Below are 15,862 nucleotides of genomic sequence, written 5' to 3' on the forward strand. Positions count from 1 at the left end.
CTGGTGAGGACAAAGGGCCCGGATCAAGAGCTCTTTCCACATCAAAAAGGAGGTAATTTGGGTGTAGAAATTTGGAAGGGCACGTCAGGGGAAAGAAGGGGAGAAATTAGAGCTAGAATAGACAGCAGGGGCCTCCTACCCCATACCCTGAGGTAAGGCTGGGTGGGCTCTGTGCTTGCCCAGCCTGCACTGAGTATCCTCCAGTGGCCAAGGCTGTCATGATCCCCTGGAGCTGCCATTTGGGAGCTTCCCCAAGCCTTTTTCTGTGCTCCCTTTCTGCCTGTAGCAAGAAAAAGAAGGCGAGGAGCACAAAGGAGGAGAGAGAATCTGACACCTGAGGAGGAGGATGAAGTGCAGAGTCCTGCCCTGTGATCACCCCCTGAGCTGGGAGGGCCCAAGAAGATATTTCCATCTCTTCATAGGCACCCAGCTCTGGGGCTGGCTGTGGGTTTGGTGCAGTGTTGAAGAACCCAGCGTTGTGCCATTCCATGGCTCTGGGCTTTTCCAGCCCCGCTGTTTCACAAGGACAGGACAGCAGCTCTGCCTCCCCGGGGACCTGTGCCACAGAGGTGGCTGCAGCTTCTCTGTACCCACACGTCCCCTTCCTCCCTCTCCTTCATTAAGGCACTGATCTCTTCCCAATAACAAGGGGGCTTCTGTTCGACAAAACCTGCCAATTAGTCATTCTGGCTGGGTATAAACGTGGCACTTGAACAGCTGAGGGGACGGCGGGCAGTCCTGCCCCTTCTCGCGGCGTTGCCAAGCTTGCCATTAACACAATGTGACAACTAATCTCTCTATAGCATCTGACTGAGCAATTTTAATTAATAGCTCTGTACGCTGGCACACCCCCCGCCCCCTCCGCTCCGCACAGGTACCGCGTGCCTTTAAAGCTCCTTCCCTGGCACTGCACAAAAGGAGCAAAAAGGGCCTCATCCTGCCCCAGCCAGAGCTGCTTGTTTGAGGCTGTGACCCTTGGACTGAATCCGGAGCCCCCCATTCCCTGTCTCCTCTGTGGGGTTGAGGAGCTCAATAATCGCGGTGGTTCTGGGGCAGAGGTGTTTCCTCAGCTCTGCTGGTGCCTGGGGCATCCCTGTGGTGGCCTGTGGGAGGTGAGCCAGCCTCCTGGCCTGGATGTGGGGGAATTGGAGGGCACTGAGGGGGCATTTGTGTCACTCCTCCAAAATAGGCTTTATTCAAGTGCAGGGTAACATCCAGAAAAAAAAAAAAAATCCAATTTCCACGGCCAGGCTCTCCCCTGATGTGAACAGCCACGGCTTGGCAGATGGCTGCTGTTGGTGCCTCTGTGGGTTTCAGTGCAGAGGTGTCCTGGTTTGTTTCAGGACAACTGAGAGGGCTCATCCATGGTGATCCTGAATGCTGCTTTAGGCAAATATTAGCTTGAGGAGGCCTGTTTGGGGCCGTGACTCCCGGTGGTGTGACCATCACCATGGTTGCAGCAAGAGCAAGGCATGGCCAGGAGCCCAGGGAAGCTGCTCTGGGCTGTGTGGGTCACTGCAGTGGGAGCAGCACACAGATTCCCCCAGGGAGAGGGGGAAATCGTTGTGGTTAGGAAGACAGCTCAACATTTCTGGTGAGGACTGGTGGGAAAACCTGGGCACTGCAGAAAGTACAAAGGCTGGCAGAGTTTCCCCTGCACACCCTCCCTTGATTTAATGCTTTGGTGTTTCTGATCCAGGTGTTGCTGGCTAGCCAAGACCAAAGATGGAGTCAGGGTGGCTGGATATCCTGATCATGACAAAATTGCTCAAGCTCTTGGAGAAGAGGAATACCCTGGCTCATCTCCTCCCATGCTGACATGGCACCACCACTGCCCTCCTGCAGCTCCCTCCTGCCCACCCAGGGCTGCACAGTGACAGATGACCAGAGAGAATCCCCAGAGGTGCTGAAAAAGCATCACAGGGTGCTTCAGCCTGGGAGGGCATCCGTGCATTCTCCAGGTTCTCATTCCCATGGCATTTCTGGGGGTCTTACACAGCCCCCTTGGCAGAACTGCAGTGTGTGTCCCCCTGTGGTGTTGGGAGCCTGTGGCCTCCAACAGTGACTCCCCCACACCTGGTGATGCTCCTGCTGGATCTGGCTTGCTGGAGATGCTTAACCAATGTGGTCCTTAGGCAATAAATGGCACGGAGCCCTTGCTCTCCATAGCAGGCTCAGCTCCTGCTGTACTGTTGGATAACTTAGCTCTGGCTGGGAATATCTGTCCATCCTGGAAGTGCTGCTTATTCTGGACAAATGCAGGGGCTTGTGCATTGCTTTGTTCTTGTGAAAAACCCTGGGTTGTGTTTCCAGATCTATCTCTTGCCCTGGAAACATAGCAGAGGAGTGGGATATGGGAGAAGCGTGTAGGAGCCCCTTTCCTGGAGATGGCATCTAGAAGGAATTGACCAACCAGTCCCATCCCTTTCCCTCTGCCTGTGCTTGTCCTTTCTGGTGACTTACATTTCTCCTGTTCCCTCTCCAGCTTTGGAGGCTGCCCAGGCAGCATCCCAGAGATCTGGCTGCTCTTGCTGGAAGATGCATGCCTTGCTTTGGCAGGGAATGCATCCTGGGACTGCCCAAATCACCCTGGGTCCCTGGGGTGACTTGCTGAACTCAGCCCTCTGGACACTCAGGCACAGCACCAGGCCGTCCCCTTGTCCTAGGCCAGCACCACCGAGGTGTTTCACAGAGCCAGGAGAGCTTTCCTCCTTCCACCTCACCGTCCTGGCAGACACACGGGATACCCAGGAATGGCCTCGGCCGGGCAGCTGGCGAGCACAGCCACCCATCCTCGCCCTGTGGACCGGCCGTGCCCACAGCCAGCCCTGGGGCGAGCATCCCTCCCCTGCGGGGGAGATGGAGGGGATGTGTTTGGGATCTGTGCAGCGCTCCGGGCTCGGCGGTGGGGCTCTGCCCCATCTGCCCGCACGGCAGCACGGCGGGGAGCTAATGAGAAGCAAGGTGAGAGGCAGGAGACAGCCTGACAAGTCTGCGGCTCCGCAAGCTGCCGGTGCAGCGTGGGCAGCAGAAGGACGGCACCTGCCCCCCCTGCCCGCCATCTCCAGCCTCATAATGAGGTCATTACGGGCCCGCTGCTTGACGGCCGGCACCAGCATCTCTCGCCTCCTCGTCCTCCCAATTCCCACTTGTGGCTGCGGGAGCGGCGAGGAAGGGATGGATGGCCCTGCCCCGACGCTTGGGTTTGGCCCGGGATTCAGTGGGAGGCAGGGAGGGATGGTTTTGACCTTGCTCGCAGAGGATGCTCGCCGCCTGTCCGTCCCTGTTATTATCTCTTGAAGGCTGCTGGCCCGTTGCAGCCTGGTTTGACAGGGGGAGAAGTCTCAGAGATAATTAAGTTCCTATAAGTTCTGTGGAAACAGGCAGGCGAAGGAAAGGGATGTGATGCAGGCTTCTTCTGCAGGCTGAGGCAGGAAACGGCGGCTGCCTTGTTTGTGGGAAGCTCTGCCTGGGACCTGGATTGGGAAATCAGCCGTGATGCTGAACAGGGGTTTCCCAGAGCGGGGTCTGCCGGGGGAAAGGATGGGACTTTAGACAGTACACCCAGAAACAGCGAGATCCCAAAAAGGAGCTCGTGGACAACGAAGGCACACGAGCTCTTTAAAAATTCCTGAAGGATAAAAAGCCCATCTGTGTTTGTGCCAGCTACCAGGGCAGCATGGTGCGTGCCAGTTGTGTCTCTCCGCCTGCAGAGCACAGGTTCAGAGCCTCCAAGCGCTTGTCTTCGTCCCACCTCAACCAAGAGCAGCTGCAAGCGGCTTTGCTGAGCCAATCACCCCCAGCACGCTATTAATGATTGTATTAATTACTAATGCAGCACGAGGAGCCCTGTGTGTGCGCCACCAGCCATCCAAAGGTTTGCGAGGCAGGCTGTGGACCGGCTCACCTCCTGCCTCAGCATCAGGGACCGGCTGGGAGGGACACGCAGGTGCCGCTGCTCAGTGTCCCTGACCCCGCAGGGGCCGTGGGGGACACAGTCCCGGGCATCCAGGGAGGCTTGGCAGGAGCTGGCGGTGGCCGGGCTGGCGAGCAGGGAGCGGCCGGCGCTTGCCCGCTCGGAGCAGCTGGCGCGGATGTCGCAGCCGATCACGTCGGGGAAGGAGGCGAGCGGCAAGGCGGTGACACCGCGGTGACACCTCGCTGACGGTGCCCCGCTGGCGAGGGGCAGATGTGGAGGCCGACACATGTTCACGGCCGCTAATTAATCACCTCCGCCGCAGCGCCCTGCCCCGCCGGGGTGGCACTGCCCGGGTGTCCCTTCGAGCCACACCGGGGACAAACACCCACTGCCACCTGGGCCACTCTGCCAGCACGACTCAGTGCGCTCAGGTTGGGGCTGCTGCAAGAAAGAGGCTGGGAAAGCTTCGTTCTTACCGCTCACACAGCCACAGCCGCCCTATAAATCTGTGGGGTCACCCCTTGGCATCACCACGGCTTGGGGACCCAGGGGAAATCGGGCACCTTGGGGACACTCCGGGGGACAGGGACACACAGCGTCTGTGCCTGCTGCTGTGAGGGGTTCAGACAGGCTGGAAAGGGGAATTCCTTCCCCTCTGGAAAGATCTGCACCTTCTAAATTACACAGGGAACGGGGCTTATTTTTTGGGAGGGGTGTTGTCCTATTTGCTCTGGCACAGCCACGTTCTGCTGCTCCAATCCAGCTCGCCAAACAGAACCTCAAGCACCCACCCAGACTGCTTTTTCCCAGTTTCCCTGCTAGCCAGATGAAAAAAAAATCCCAAGTGGAGAGTGTCACAATTCTGCTGAAACATGAAGTTTTTTTGCTGGGAATGTCTGACCGAAATTCCTGACAATTTTCCCGTAACCAGGAGTACCTTGTGGGGTCACTCCAGCCCCGTTTTACCTTCCCAGCCTGTTCCCGGGCTCCCGAGGGGGCAGTGGTACTGAGAAGGGGTGAAGGATCCCCCTCCTGCCCACTCCAGCTTTCCACCGAGGATTTGCAGCAAACCCCGCTGGTGACCTGGCTGCAGGAGGGGAGGATCAGGGTGCAGCCACCACCTTCGGGAATGCCTTGGGCCGGATCACCATCCATCCCCAAAGCACCACCGTGCCTGGGCAGCCCCAGCGTGTCCCCAAGGGCTGGGGACAGCAGCTGGGGACCCCACAACTGGCTGGGGACATCTCAGGGGCTTCTGCAGGGCTGCCCTGCTCCTCTCTGCAGGCAGAAGCCTCCATCTCGTGGCCGAGTCCCGAACGACAGACTGGGGACAAGGAAGGATCAGGGGCCGTGTCCTCACCTGCGGGACACAGGAGAAGCATCCCCCAACCCACAGCCCTGTTATTCATCACTGACCACAGAATTACCTTTCCCCCACTGCAAATTCATGGGGGCGCCCAGAACTGAGCTGGATATTTTTATTTATCGCTCTTGATCTCTTCTCTGCGTGCATTATTTCAGCAGTCAAAAGTTTTCCAGAAGGTTACAAGGCTTTATTTAAGATTTTTTTTTCTCACAATTTTTATTTCTGAAGCTGGGGTCAAGGCAACCAAGGAGGCAGCAGGGTAAAATTAGGCACTGGGGCATCCTTGGGGTGCTGGTCCATGGCTGAGGGATGAGAGAGGGGAAACCTCCCCCAGCCCTGGTTTTCCATCCCCTTGGGCTCTGCTGGCTCCTTCAGGAGCAGGGCCGTGCCTGGGCAGGATTTTTCCATCATGTTCACCAGCCTGGTGTCCTGTAACATTCCTGCTCTCTCATCCCTTACACATGGAGGGATGCTCATCCCAGGGTGAGGAGAGCCTGTGTGCCTCAGTTTCCCTATTTCAATTGAGATTCTTCTGCCTTTGCTTCTCTCCCAGCCTGGCCCTCGTTCCCCTCCCTTAGATCGACACAGGGACCAGCTCTGCCTCACAGCATCCAGCAGCTTTGTCACCTAAAACCCTCAGCTCACTTCCCTAATGAGGGAAATGTGCAAACTGACTGACAGCATTCCCCCTCCGACTTCTTTCTTCCCACTTTTCAAAAATTAAGATCTTATTTCAGCATCAGAACAAGATTCCCCCCCCCCTCCCCCCCCATTTCAGAAATTCCACAGGGGATTTCAAGAAAAATGGAAATATTTGCAAGACACCCCGGGACAGAGAATTGGGTTGGGAGCAGCTTTCATCTGGTACAGCCTTTGCTTCCTGCCCTGTGGGATAAAAGTCCCAGCAGAAGTGACAAAGACTCATAAATTCTGCAGAACAATTTAGTTCTTTCTGGAAAAAATCTGGTTGTTCCCTGAAGTGGGACTGAGAGCTGGGTGTGATGCGGGGTAAAGAAAGTTTCTGCGAATGTCTGTCTCTTAATTAATATTAATACCTCTCCAGCTTTTTATCTCTGCTTTAAATAAAAAGGAATCCAGCTATGGCAGAGTTCCCACCGCATTAAGAAACCCATGAAAGTGGAGTGATGGATGCTTTGGAAGATGGTTCTCATTAATGTCTAATCCTTCCCATCAGCCCCACTTGTCCCTGACACTTGGAGCTTGTTAACCATTTTCTGCAATGGTTTTCAGGGACTTCTGGACCTGGGGGCAGGGGGGAATGGCACAGCCTCCTCTCCTTGCCTCCAGGTGACAGTGCAAACAACAGCATGGAAAAGTGGTTTCTCTTCTGGGTGCCACTGGCAGCCACTCTTCCCAGCTGCCTGCCCCACCTTTTTTTTTTTTAAAAAAGCATCTTCCAGGCAAAGCCAGAGCTTACTGCTGGTGAAATATTCCCGTTTATAATTCTATCTGTGTATATAATTTTGAAGGCCATGTGTAGAGCAGTTGTTCCTGGGCTGTGGAACTGGGGGCCTGTAGCTGCTGCCCCCTCTTGCTGCTCTGCTGTCGGTCAAGGGCAATCAGTGTGGGGACCTTTTGGAAAATGTCAGCTCCTGGATTCCTGGGGATAAGTAAGTACATTCCTTTTTTTGAAATAAAATCACTTTAGTGCTTGTGGAAAGTGCAATAGGCTTTGAGGTTAGAAGGAAACTAAGTGAATTTGGTCTCCATGGGGCTACAGCTAGAAAATTCAGGGGAAGGGTCTTTTTCCTGGGCACAGACATGCCATCATTTTGGCCTCTGCCAAAAGCAGAGGAAAGCTTGTCCTTCTCATCCCTAGCGTTTTTGGCAGCTCCTTGCCACTCATCTGCAGTGAGCTTCTGCTTATTGCAGTGCTGGCAGTGAAAAGTTCCTGCTTTTCCTAATTTGTATCCAGGTTTCAGTGCTAACTGAGGACGTGTCTCGGCGGCTGGGGACACCGGGAGAAGGATGCCCATCCTTCTGCTCCCCGCCTGGCTGGCTGTCCTCACAGGGAGGTCACAGAGCCCTGCCAAGCCAGTCACCCCCAAAAACGGGTCTCTGATCCTGCTCGTGGTCCTGCCAAATCCCTGCTGGGAGCAGCTCGCTGAGCTCTTGGGTGCCGCGGAGCTTCTGGAGCCTGGTGGGATGAGCAGCTCCTGGGTCTTTCTGGAAGAGGAAAGCCACCCAAACCCACAACATCCAGTCACATAAGCTGTGTCTGGGCTGAGGATAACGGGGTGAAGTGGGGGTTTTTTTGGCCGCTAAATGTTGCGGTAGGGATGCGGAGGAGGCAGGGGCATGCGGAGCCCCCTTGGAGCGGCCGCTTCTGCTGCTTTCCACTAGAGGTAGCTGGAGCCACGCACATCCCGCCCGGCAGAGCTGGGATTTGCACATTTGCACATTCCCAGCCCCAAATCGGCAGCGGTAGCGGTGATTAACCTGCCATTAAAGGCGCACATCCCAGCGCAGGAGGGGCTCGCCCCGCGGCTCTCCCTCCCCGGCGGGGCTCCTCTGCCATGCCCTGCACCTCCCGAGCTCTGTCAGCCCTTTCCCGGTGTAAAATCCCGGAGTTTGGGGGCTTTTGGAAAAGCAGAGGCAGACACACCCCCCCTCCCACTGCTGCAGTTCATCACGCGGCTCCGCAGCCCTGGGGACAGATGTCTGCGACTCTGTGCAAGGGAAGAGAAAACTGCTCGGAGCTGTTTATTCTGCAGAGGAGGAATAGCAGAGGAGTTTGGTGGTTTAAGGCCCTTTTTTTCCCTTTTTATTTTTTTTTTTCTTTTTCCCCCCTCCTTTTTTGCCCTTCTAATAGGTTTAAGATGTATATTGTCGGCTGACTCTTTATGGAAGGCATCACCCATCCAGCCCGGGTAGGTGCTGGGACGCTTGGGGGTGCTGGGACCCTTCTGGCTGATCTCTGGTGCAAATGTCTTTTTTGAGGGTCTTTTTTTGCAGGAGAAGGAGTATAACAAACAGAGCAGGTACTCCCGGGGAGTTGCAATAAGCCTGCAAAGCGAGAAGGGAAAGAAGGTCAGAAGGAGTGAGGATTATCTGCCTTCCCCATTCCCAAAGGGATTTTAGCCCTGACTTTTAATAACAGCCAGGAAAGAGGCAGACTTCATGCTTACCCAGAGGAAAAGGCCCTAATAGCAGAAAGGATCAACTAGGAAAAGCCCTTTTATCTTGCTTTGCCATCCTCTGTTGTTCCAGGGGCTGCGTGGACGCTCTGCAATGAGTGGGGCTGGCAAAGGGAACATTCCTGTCACCAGCCCGGCTGTGGTTTGCTGATGGTGATGGTGTGATGTCCCTGGACAAGGTGCACAGCTCTGTGTGACACCAGAGGTTCGTGCATGGGATGGAGAGAGAGCCCTTGAGCCCCTCTCTGTGGCCACCGCATCGCCCAGTCCGTGCATGTGGGCCTGTGTGTGTCCAAACAAATGAGTTCCCCATGGCATTGGGGAGGAATAAATTTGGGGTGCAGGGCTGGGGGCATCTGCAGCCCCACAAAGGCATCCCAAGCCTGCAGCACACCCCATCAAGGAGCTCCTGATGATATTTCCCTGATGCCATGTGAGATACGGCTGCAGGTCCTTTGCTGCTTCATCCTCTTTGGCCAGGTCTTCTGGCCACCAAGTGTCACCCTCACTTGGCCTGGCCAAAGCCACCGTGGTGCTCCAGGCAGGAGGAGACTCATGAATCGAGGGGGACTGGGTGAGGACTGGCACCTCCTGGTGTTCCAGCCCAACCCCTAAACTGCTTGGAGATGTGCAAAAGGGTTAACTGCACCACCTAATTAGTGACTTGTCTTCATTTTCTTCTGTCTGCACTCAGAGTCAGGAATAAAAACACGAAGGAGACGAATTTTCTCATGTTTGGGCTTGGTTGTTTATTAAATCTTATCTAAAGTACAGAGAGTTCTGCAACACTTCTAGCTACCAGCTAAAAGTGAGCAAAATGGAGGTGGACCTAGCTAGTTACAAGGTCTTTTAAAGCTAAACAGTCCAATAGAGAACTAACACCTATATTATTTATACTTTTGACCCAATAACCAAACCCCTGTGACCCGCAGTGCAGCACTAAGTGTCCAGCCAGAAATCATGAAGAAGGAAGAAGAAAGAGACAACACCCAAAATCCTCCATCTTATCCTATACCTATTACTACATTATAAAAACCCAAAATTCAAACCCCTTCACCATGTGAAATCACACACTTCTATTTTATTACACATTCGTGACTTTAACTCCATCACTCAAATTTTGGAAGCCTTCTCCAAGGCCTCAAGTCAAAAGCAGTGTTCTCCAGGGGGTCAGTGCCAGAAAGCACAGAAAAACTCCCAGATTTCTGGGATCCAACAGAGATGGTCTCCAAACCCACCTTGGCTCCTTCTCCAGGGGCAGGCGGGCACCGTGTGGGAGCGCTGGAGGACGGGCAGGCGCCAGGGAGCTTTGACAGATGGAGACTGTTAATATTGAACACATAATTATGCTGGCCAAGGCCGAGAGTCCTTCCGTGTGTGTGGAGGGCATCAATATTAAGGCGAGTTACTAAATGTGTCTCAGAGGTGAACTCAAAGGCGTTTGGGAGGTCCAGGGCTGGCTTTTGGGACTCTGCCGTGCTGTGGCTGGCCCTGAGAAGGTTCTTGCTGGCAGAGAGGAGAAGCTGCCTTGCCTGAGCCTCTGGAGATGTCCCCGTGTTTGACACTTAACAGAGGAGACAGGCACGGCCACCCCGTGCTGCCGAGCTCAGCCTTTCTGAGATCAGGGGATCAGCCTAAAATGCTTATTTTTAAACACTGCACGGCATAAGTGAATCGAGCTAATTAAAATAAATCCTCCCAGGGCTGGGGCTTTTAGGGTGCTTGGCTTCCCTCCAAGGCACCTGGAAACTTTGTCGTGGTTGCTATCTGACACCTAAGCTCTCAGTTCCCAGAGCTGGGGATTTAAAAGGCATTTCAGGTGCCCTAGGGTGAAACTGGGCAACCTGAAAATTGTGCTGGGAGCTCCCAACTCCCCAGTGAGAACTTTTTTTATATATTTATGGAGGAAAAGGAGTAATTTCTTTCTATCAAAAATGAATGAAAACTTGAAAAATCTCTACCAGGTTTTATTTATTGCCTCATCTATTAAAATAGCCACATATCTATTCAAGTGCGGGGGCTGTACTTTATCTTACCTTTTCCATGAGTCACGGAATAATTTTATTTTTTTTTCAGGGAAAAGATACTGCTGAGCTTCTCACAAAGGGAAAATGTCCTGGAGGATGCCAAGGGCACGACTTGTCATTGCAGCACTGAGCATCATCCTCCTGACACTGGTATCCCCCAGCCTCATGGACCACTCCCATCCCTGCTGCTGAGATGAACCCAGGGTTTTCCTCACCCCTAGACCAGGAGTCACCCACTGCTGGTGAGCTCAGGTTGGGTTAGAGAAGGTGGAGACGCTCTGGGGTCCCCGAGACATCAACAGATGTGTCTGCACCACATCTCTGCGTGGGCTGATGGGCTGGTTCTAGGTTTGGACATCTGTGCCTGTGTTTGTGTGCTGTGGCACATGGGAGACACACACACACAACCTCCTGCACCTTTCCTGCTTTGCATTCAGTGGAACTGCTCTCATTAAGCACAAACTCCGAGTTTTTGCTAGACCAGCCCTGATCAATGCAGCAGCTGATCTGTTTGTGCTGGAAGGGACACACTCTGCTGTTTGAACACCAGGTGCCCCAAAATATGTTAATTCAAGCCCCAGAACACCAACCCCCTCCATTCCTTTTCTCGCCTTGTCTCACACTGAATTGCAAACTCACAGCAGGGGAGGAGATTGAACCTGCTTCCCATGGTCATACCCCTGAATGTGACTTTACCCAGGACTTAGCCACACACCTCTGCTGCAGCCTGGGCTTTCCCACTGTCCCCAGGAGCCATCACACCCAGCAGATGTCACAGGCACCTGCCGAAAAAACCCATCCTGGGAGCTGAACCAGGAAACCTGGCAGTGTTCAGCGTGGTGGGAACAGGGAGGGGCAGCCCCCCACGTTCCTTCTATGGGTGTTCCCTGGGATGCTCTGCCCGGGCTCAACCTCCCAGCCCTCACCAGCAGCTTTTCTCTGGAATAAACTTTATTAGAAGTTACCCATAATATTGCAAATTCTGTTTGCCAGACTTGATGACATCCACGGTCTTTTCTGTGTACAGTGAGTGCCAGTTTCACTACAGCTACCAAGGCCCTGTGAAACTTCAGGAGACCTGTACCTTTTCCCATAATATGGGGCTAGTTCTAACTTTCTACACGTTGTTTTTTTTTTTCCTGGTGCAAACCAAGCTGAGGACAGCTTTGGCCACAGGCATGGCTGAGGACTGCTGGAGCCAGCGAGCAAGTGGGGCTGAAGGAAAGCCAGGATTTCCACCCATGGAGACTTTATTCCTTGGGGAATGTGAGGAGGGGAGGCAAGAGTCACCACCCTGTTGATATTTTTGTGCCCAGCACAGTGGGATAGGCAGCACTTTCTCCTGCTGCGGGTATTTTCCTGTGGGAGCCCCACTCTGGCCCCATAAGCCTCTCTTCCCCCCACCACATTCCCTGCTACGGCTCAGAAAAAGCTTTATTTATACTCATTTAGCTGCTTGCCTCCTCCCTAATTGAAATCATTAACCTTCTCGCTTAATGAAGGGGAGGACCGGGGGTGCCAGGGCTGCCAGACCCCCTCCCGGGCTGCTCCTCCGACTCCCTCGGCCGACTCAAAAAGCGTGATTTTGAATTTTAGCCACCGGGAGCTAAAAGAAAGAAAGAAAAAAAAAACCAACAAAAAAACCCCAACAAACCAACCAAAAAAACCTGAACAACTGCGCCGTGGTCGGGGGGCTGGCGGGGCGCGGCTCCCCTGGCCCCGGGGCCGCGGCGGGGCTGACGCCAGCATTTCATCTCGGCGGAGAAGTCATCGGCTCTGACCACGGGGAGGGCTTTGCCCGCCAGGTCCCACTTTGCTCCCCTATATTTAGCCCATTATGAATATGGAAGAGCGTTGAAAATGATTCGCGCAGACATCGCTCTGTCCAGCCGAATAACATCAAAGGCGGCAGCGGGGACCGGGAGCCGCTCGGCCCGGCAGGGTGGGGCTCGGGCTGGGGTCCCTGCGCGGGGGAAAAGCCTCGCTGGTGGCCGGAGGGGCCCCACCGCGGCTGTTTGTGGCGTGTTTTGGGTGGGATGCGGGCCGGGCAGCTCAGCTCTGGGATGCTCCCCCCGCCGCGGAGCGCCGAGCCCGCGGTCTCAGCTGGCGTGGGAAGGGGCACAGCTGCGCTCTCCAAGGGCACCGCGGCCCCGGCCACCCCCGGCCACCCCCGGCCACCCCCGGCAGCTGGGCACGGCCCCGCGAAGGGCCACGCAGCCTGGGACCCGCTCCGTCCCCTCCTCTGCAGCGGCGGGCAGCGGGATGCTGCGGTCCCGCCGGGCTCGGTGTCCCCGCACTGTCCCCGCACTGTCCCCGCTCCACGTGCTGAGCGGCCCCGGCAGCACATGGCTGCTTTGCCGACCTGCCCCAAGCACTAAGCACCTTCTCCCAGGTGTTTAAACACCTTCTCTCCCTCTCTTTTAGGAGCCCAAACCTGCCCCAAAAGCACTTAGGCATCCTCCTGCCTCGCTCCAGAGCACAGCCCGGGGCATCCGCGCCTCTGCAGCCACTGTTTGCCTCTCCTTTTGCATCGCTCCATCCCAAAAGCTGGAAACCGAAGGAGGGACAAACCCCCTCCCGTAAGAGCCCCCATCTTGGCTGGCTCGGGCTGGGGTTTGAAGAGCACTTTGTGCAAAAGATTACACGGTCGCTTTTGGGCATAGCAGAAAAGAGGGAAAACAGCTTTATTCGAGCCGTTAATGAAATGTCATTTGCAATTCGCTTCCATCGCTGTCACGTGGCGGATCTGCAGCACCCCCGGGTTGCACCGGCTCACACAGGGGGGTGCTGCTTTGGAGGGGGTTTTGGGAAGGGGGGACACGCACAGAAAACATCAAAACACCACTGGCCCTTCCCCAGAGCTCGGGGGCTGTGTTTGCCATGGGTGCTATGGCCAGGTGAGGTGGCTCAGCAGAGACCTGGCAGAGGAACACACCTTTCCTGTGGGGTCTGGCCCTGGAAATATCCCCGGATTTTATTTTTCTTTACCACGTATCTATATCCCTCATATTTCTCGTGGGCAGCCAGCAGAGTCCAGCTGCCTTCTCGACCCCTGCAAGGCTCAGTGATGCAGCTCACATCCTCTTTTCCATCCTCCCCCCCTCTACCTGCCCCCTCTCCCCTCCTCCACCCCTTCCCAATTTCTGAGTGATCCTCTGCAGTCGTGAGCAGGTTTAACTAATCTTTCTGTCAGTGGGGTACTTTATGGAAATTGAAAACTAATTAACGTTCATCTCAGCAGCTAATCGCATAAAAGCCCCACTGCCTGGGCCTCCCTGGTCTTAAAATAATAACGGCACAGGAGCAGGGAATATCTTGATGGAGCCCACCAGGATGGGATGCTCCCAAGGACAGAGCATTCGGGATGCCCCTGAAAACCCCGCAGCCAGGGATGGGTCACCTCCTGCTGCTGCTGGACTCGGCTCCCGAATCCATCTGGCCCATCCTACAGCCCTTCCCTCTGGCTACCTCGACCCAAGAGGTGGGCAGAGGGCATTCCGGGGGGGTTTGGGCGGAGGGGGTGGTGTGGGGCTGGGGCTGGCAGGGCGATGGAGATGTGTGGTCAAAGCTGCTCCCGCCCGCAGTGACTCATTCGGCTTTAATTGCTCCCTGAAGTCGCGGGCTGCTGGCGGCACCGCAGCAGAGATGTCACGTTATAGTCATGCGTGAAGAGCTAATGGTCAAGGGTGACACCACCAACAAAACATCCTCGGGGAAGCTGTCACTGATGGCGAGGATCAAAGGGCAGGGGGAGCGGCCGAGGGTTGGAGAGGCAGGTGCCCGGCACAGGGGTGGTGGCAGCGCTCCTGGGGCTTTGTGGCCACCAAATCGTCCTGCCACAGAAGGGGCAGCACAGGCACGGCTGAGCTGAGGGTGCTGGTCCATCTCAGAAGCCCTGGAGAGGATTTTCTTTGGCTCTGAAGCTTTGCTCTGGCATGGGTTGGGTGTCATCAGAGCGGTGCCAGCTCTGCAGTCCCCTGTGCCAAAGGGAGGCAGCCAGGTGTGACAAACCAGGATGTGAGGGTGATCTTGGATCTTGGCAGCCATGGGGGTACCAACCTGTCCCTTTGTGTGTCTGTATCATCCTGTGCCCTGGCCAGGATGCTGCTGGGTGGAAAGAGAAAGGGAAAGGAAAGGGAAAGGGAAAGGGAAAGGGAAAGGGAAAGGGAAAGGGAAAGGGAAAGGGAAAGGGAAAGGGAAAGGAAGACCGGAATGAGACCCCAACCTCACCAGTCCAAGAAGTGAAGTGGTTTGGCACGGTGGGGTTGATTTTTGGGTGCTGCCAACAGCTCAGGCCCCAGCGGGGTGCTTTGCTGACTGCACCACACCAAGAGTGGCACAGTGCAAGGTGCCCTTTCCTGCTGCTCCTGTCCCCAGGGGCCACAGCAGGACACAGGCTGTTCCTCTGCTTTGCAGCAGTGCCAGCCTGGTCCTGGTTTGCGTTTGGCTTCGTGCTCCAATTTCCAGCTGCTTCCCAGCGCATTGCTGCTGGGCACAGCAACTTTCCCGGCGGGATGGGGCATCACCCCCCTGCCCTCCAGCATCAGGAAGGGTGGAGAAGGCCGAGTGAGGTGGTCAGGCTGCTGGAGCACAGGGATCAGCACAGCCGGCCGCAGCCATCCCGCCGGGAAGCACGGCGAGGGGAGGAAGAGTTATTGCTGCAGTCACACAGCAGCTATTACCTCCCAACAAAAGGCAGCGTCTGCACAGCCGGGAGAGAGCCCGAGGACAGGGACAGCCCTGCTGACCTTCACAGGACGTGCAGCAGACAGGCCAGAGCCCTGATCTCCCCAGACAGGTGCGCCTGCAGGCGCCCCTGCACCTGGCCCAGCACAGCAGGAGCCTCCCGGGATGCTCCCCACAAGCCTTCAGCCGCTATCAGCTTCAAAGTCTCCTCGGCAGCCCCTGGCCCGGGTGGGTTTTTTATCCTCCCAGCACGTGTCAAGCTTTCAGGTCTGTGAAAGGAGACAAAGGCGCTGCTGCTGCCGGCGCTGAGCTGCTGTGAGGTGCCAGTGCCCAGGCTGGTGTTGGAGTTTGGATATATCCCTGCAAAGCATCGCTTTCCCGGCCCTGCCTGGCCACCAGAGCTCAGCAAGGAACCCGCTTCTAAGAACTAGGGATGGAGATTGGGGCGATGGCTCTAAAGACACAGGGGGCTGAGCTGGGGGTCTCACCCTGAGGCCATGGCTCAGGATCTGCTGGCTGTGTCACAGAATCATGGAATGGCTTGGGATGGAAGGGGCCTTAAAGATCACCTGGCTCCAATACCCCTGCCACGAGCAGGGACACTTTCCACTAGACCAGGTGGCTCCAGCTCCCACCCAGCCTGACCTTGAACACTTCCAGGGATCCAGGGGCAGCCACAGCTTCTCTGGGCACCCTGTGCCAGGGC

This window comes from Sturnus vulgaris, chromosome 9 (genome assembly GCF_052056855.1).
Source record: "Sturnus vulgaris isolate bStuVul1 chromosome 9, bStuVul1.hap1, whole genome shotgun sequence".
Classification (NCBI taxonomy): domain Eukaryota; kingdom Metazoa; phylum Chordata; class Aves; order Passeriformes; family Sturnidae; genus Sturnus; species Sturnus vulgaris.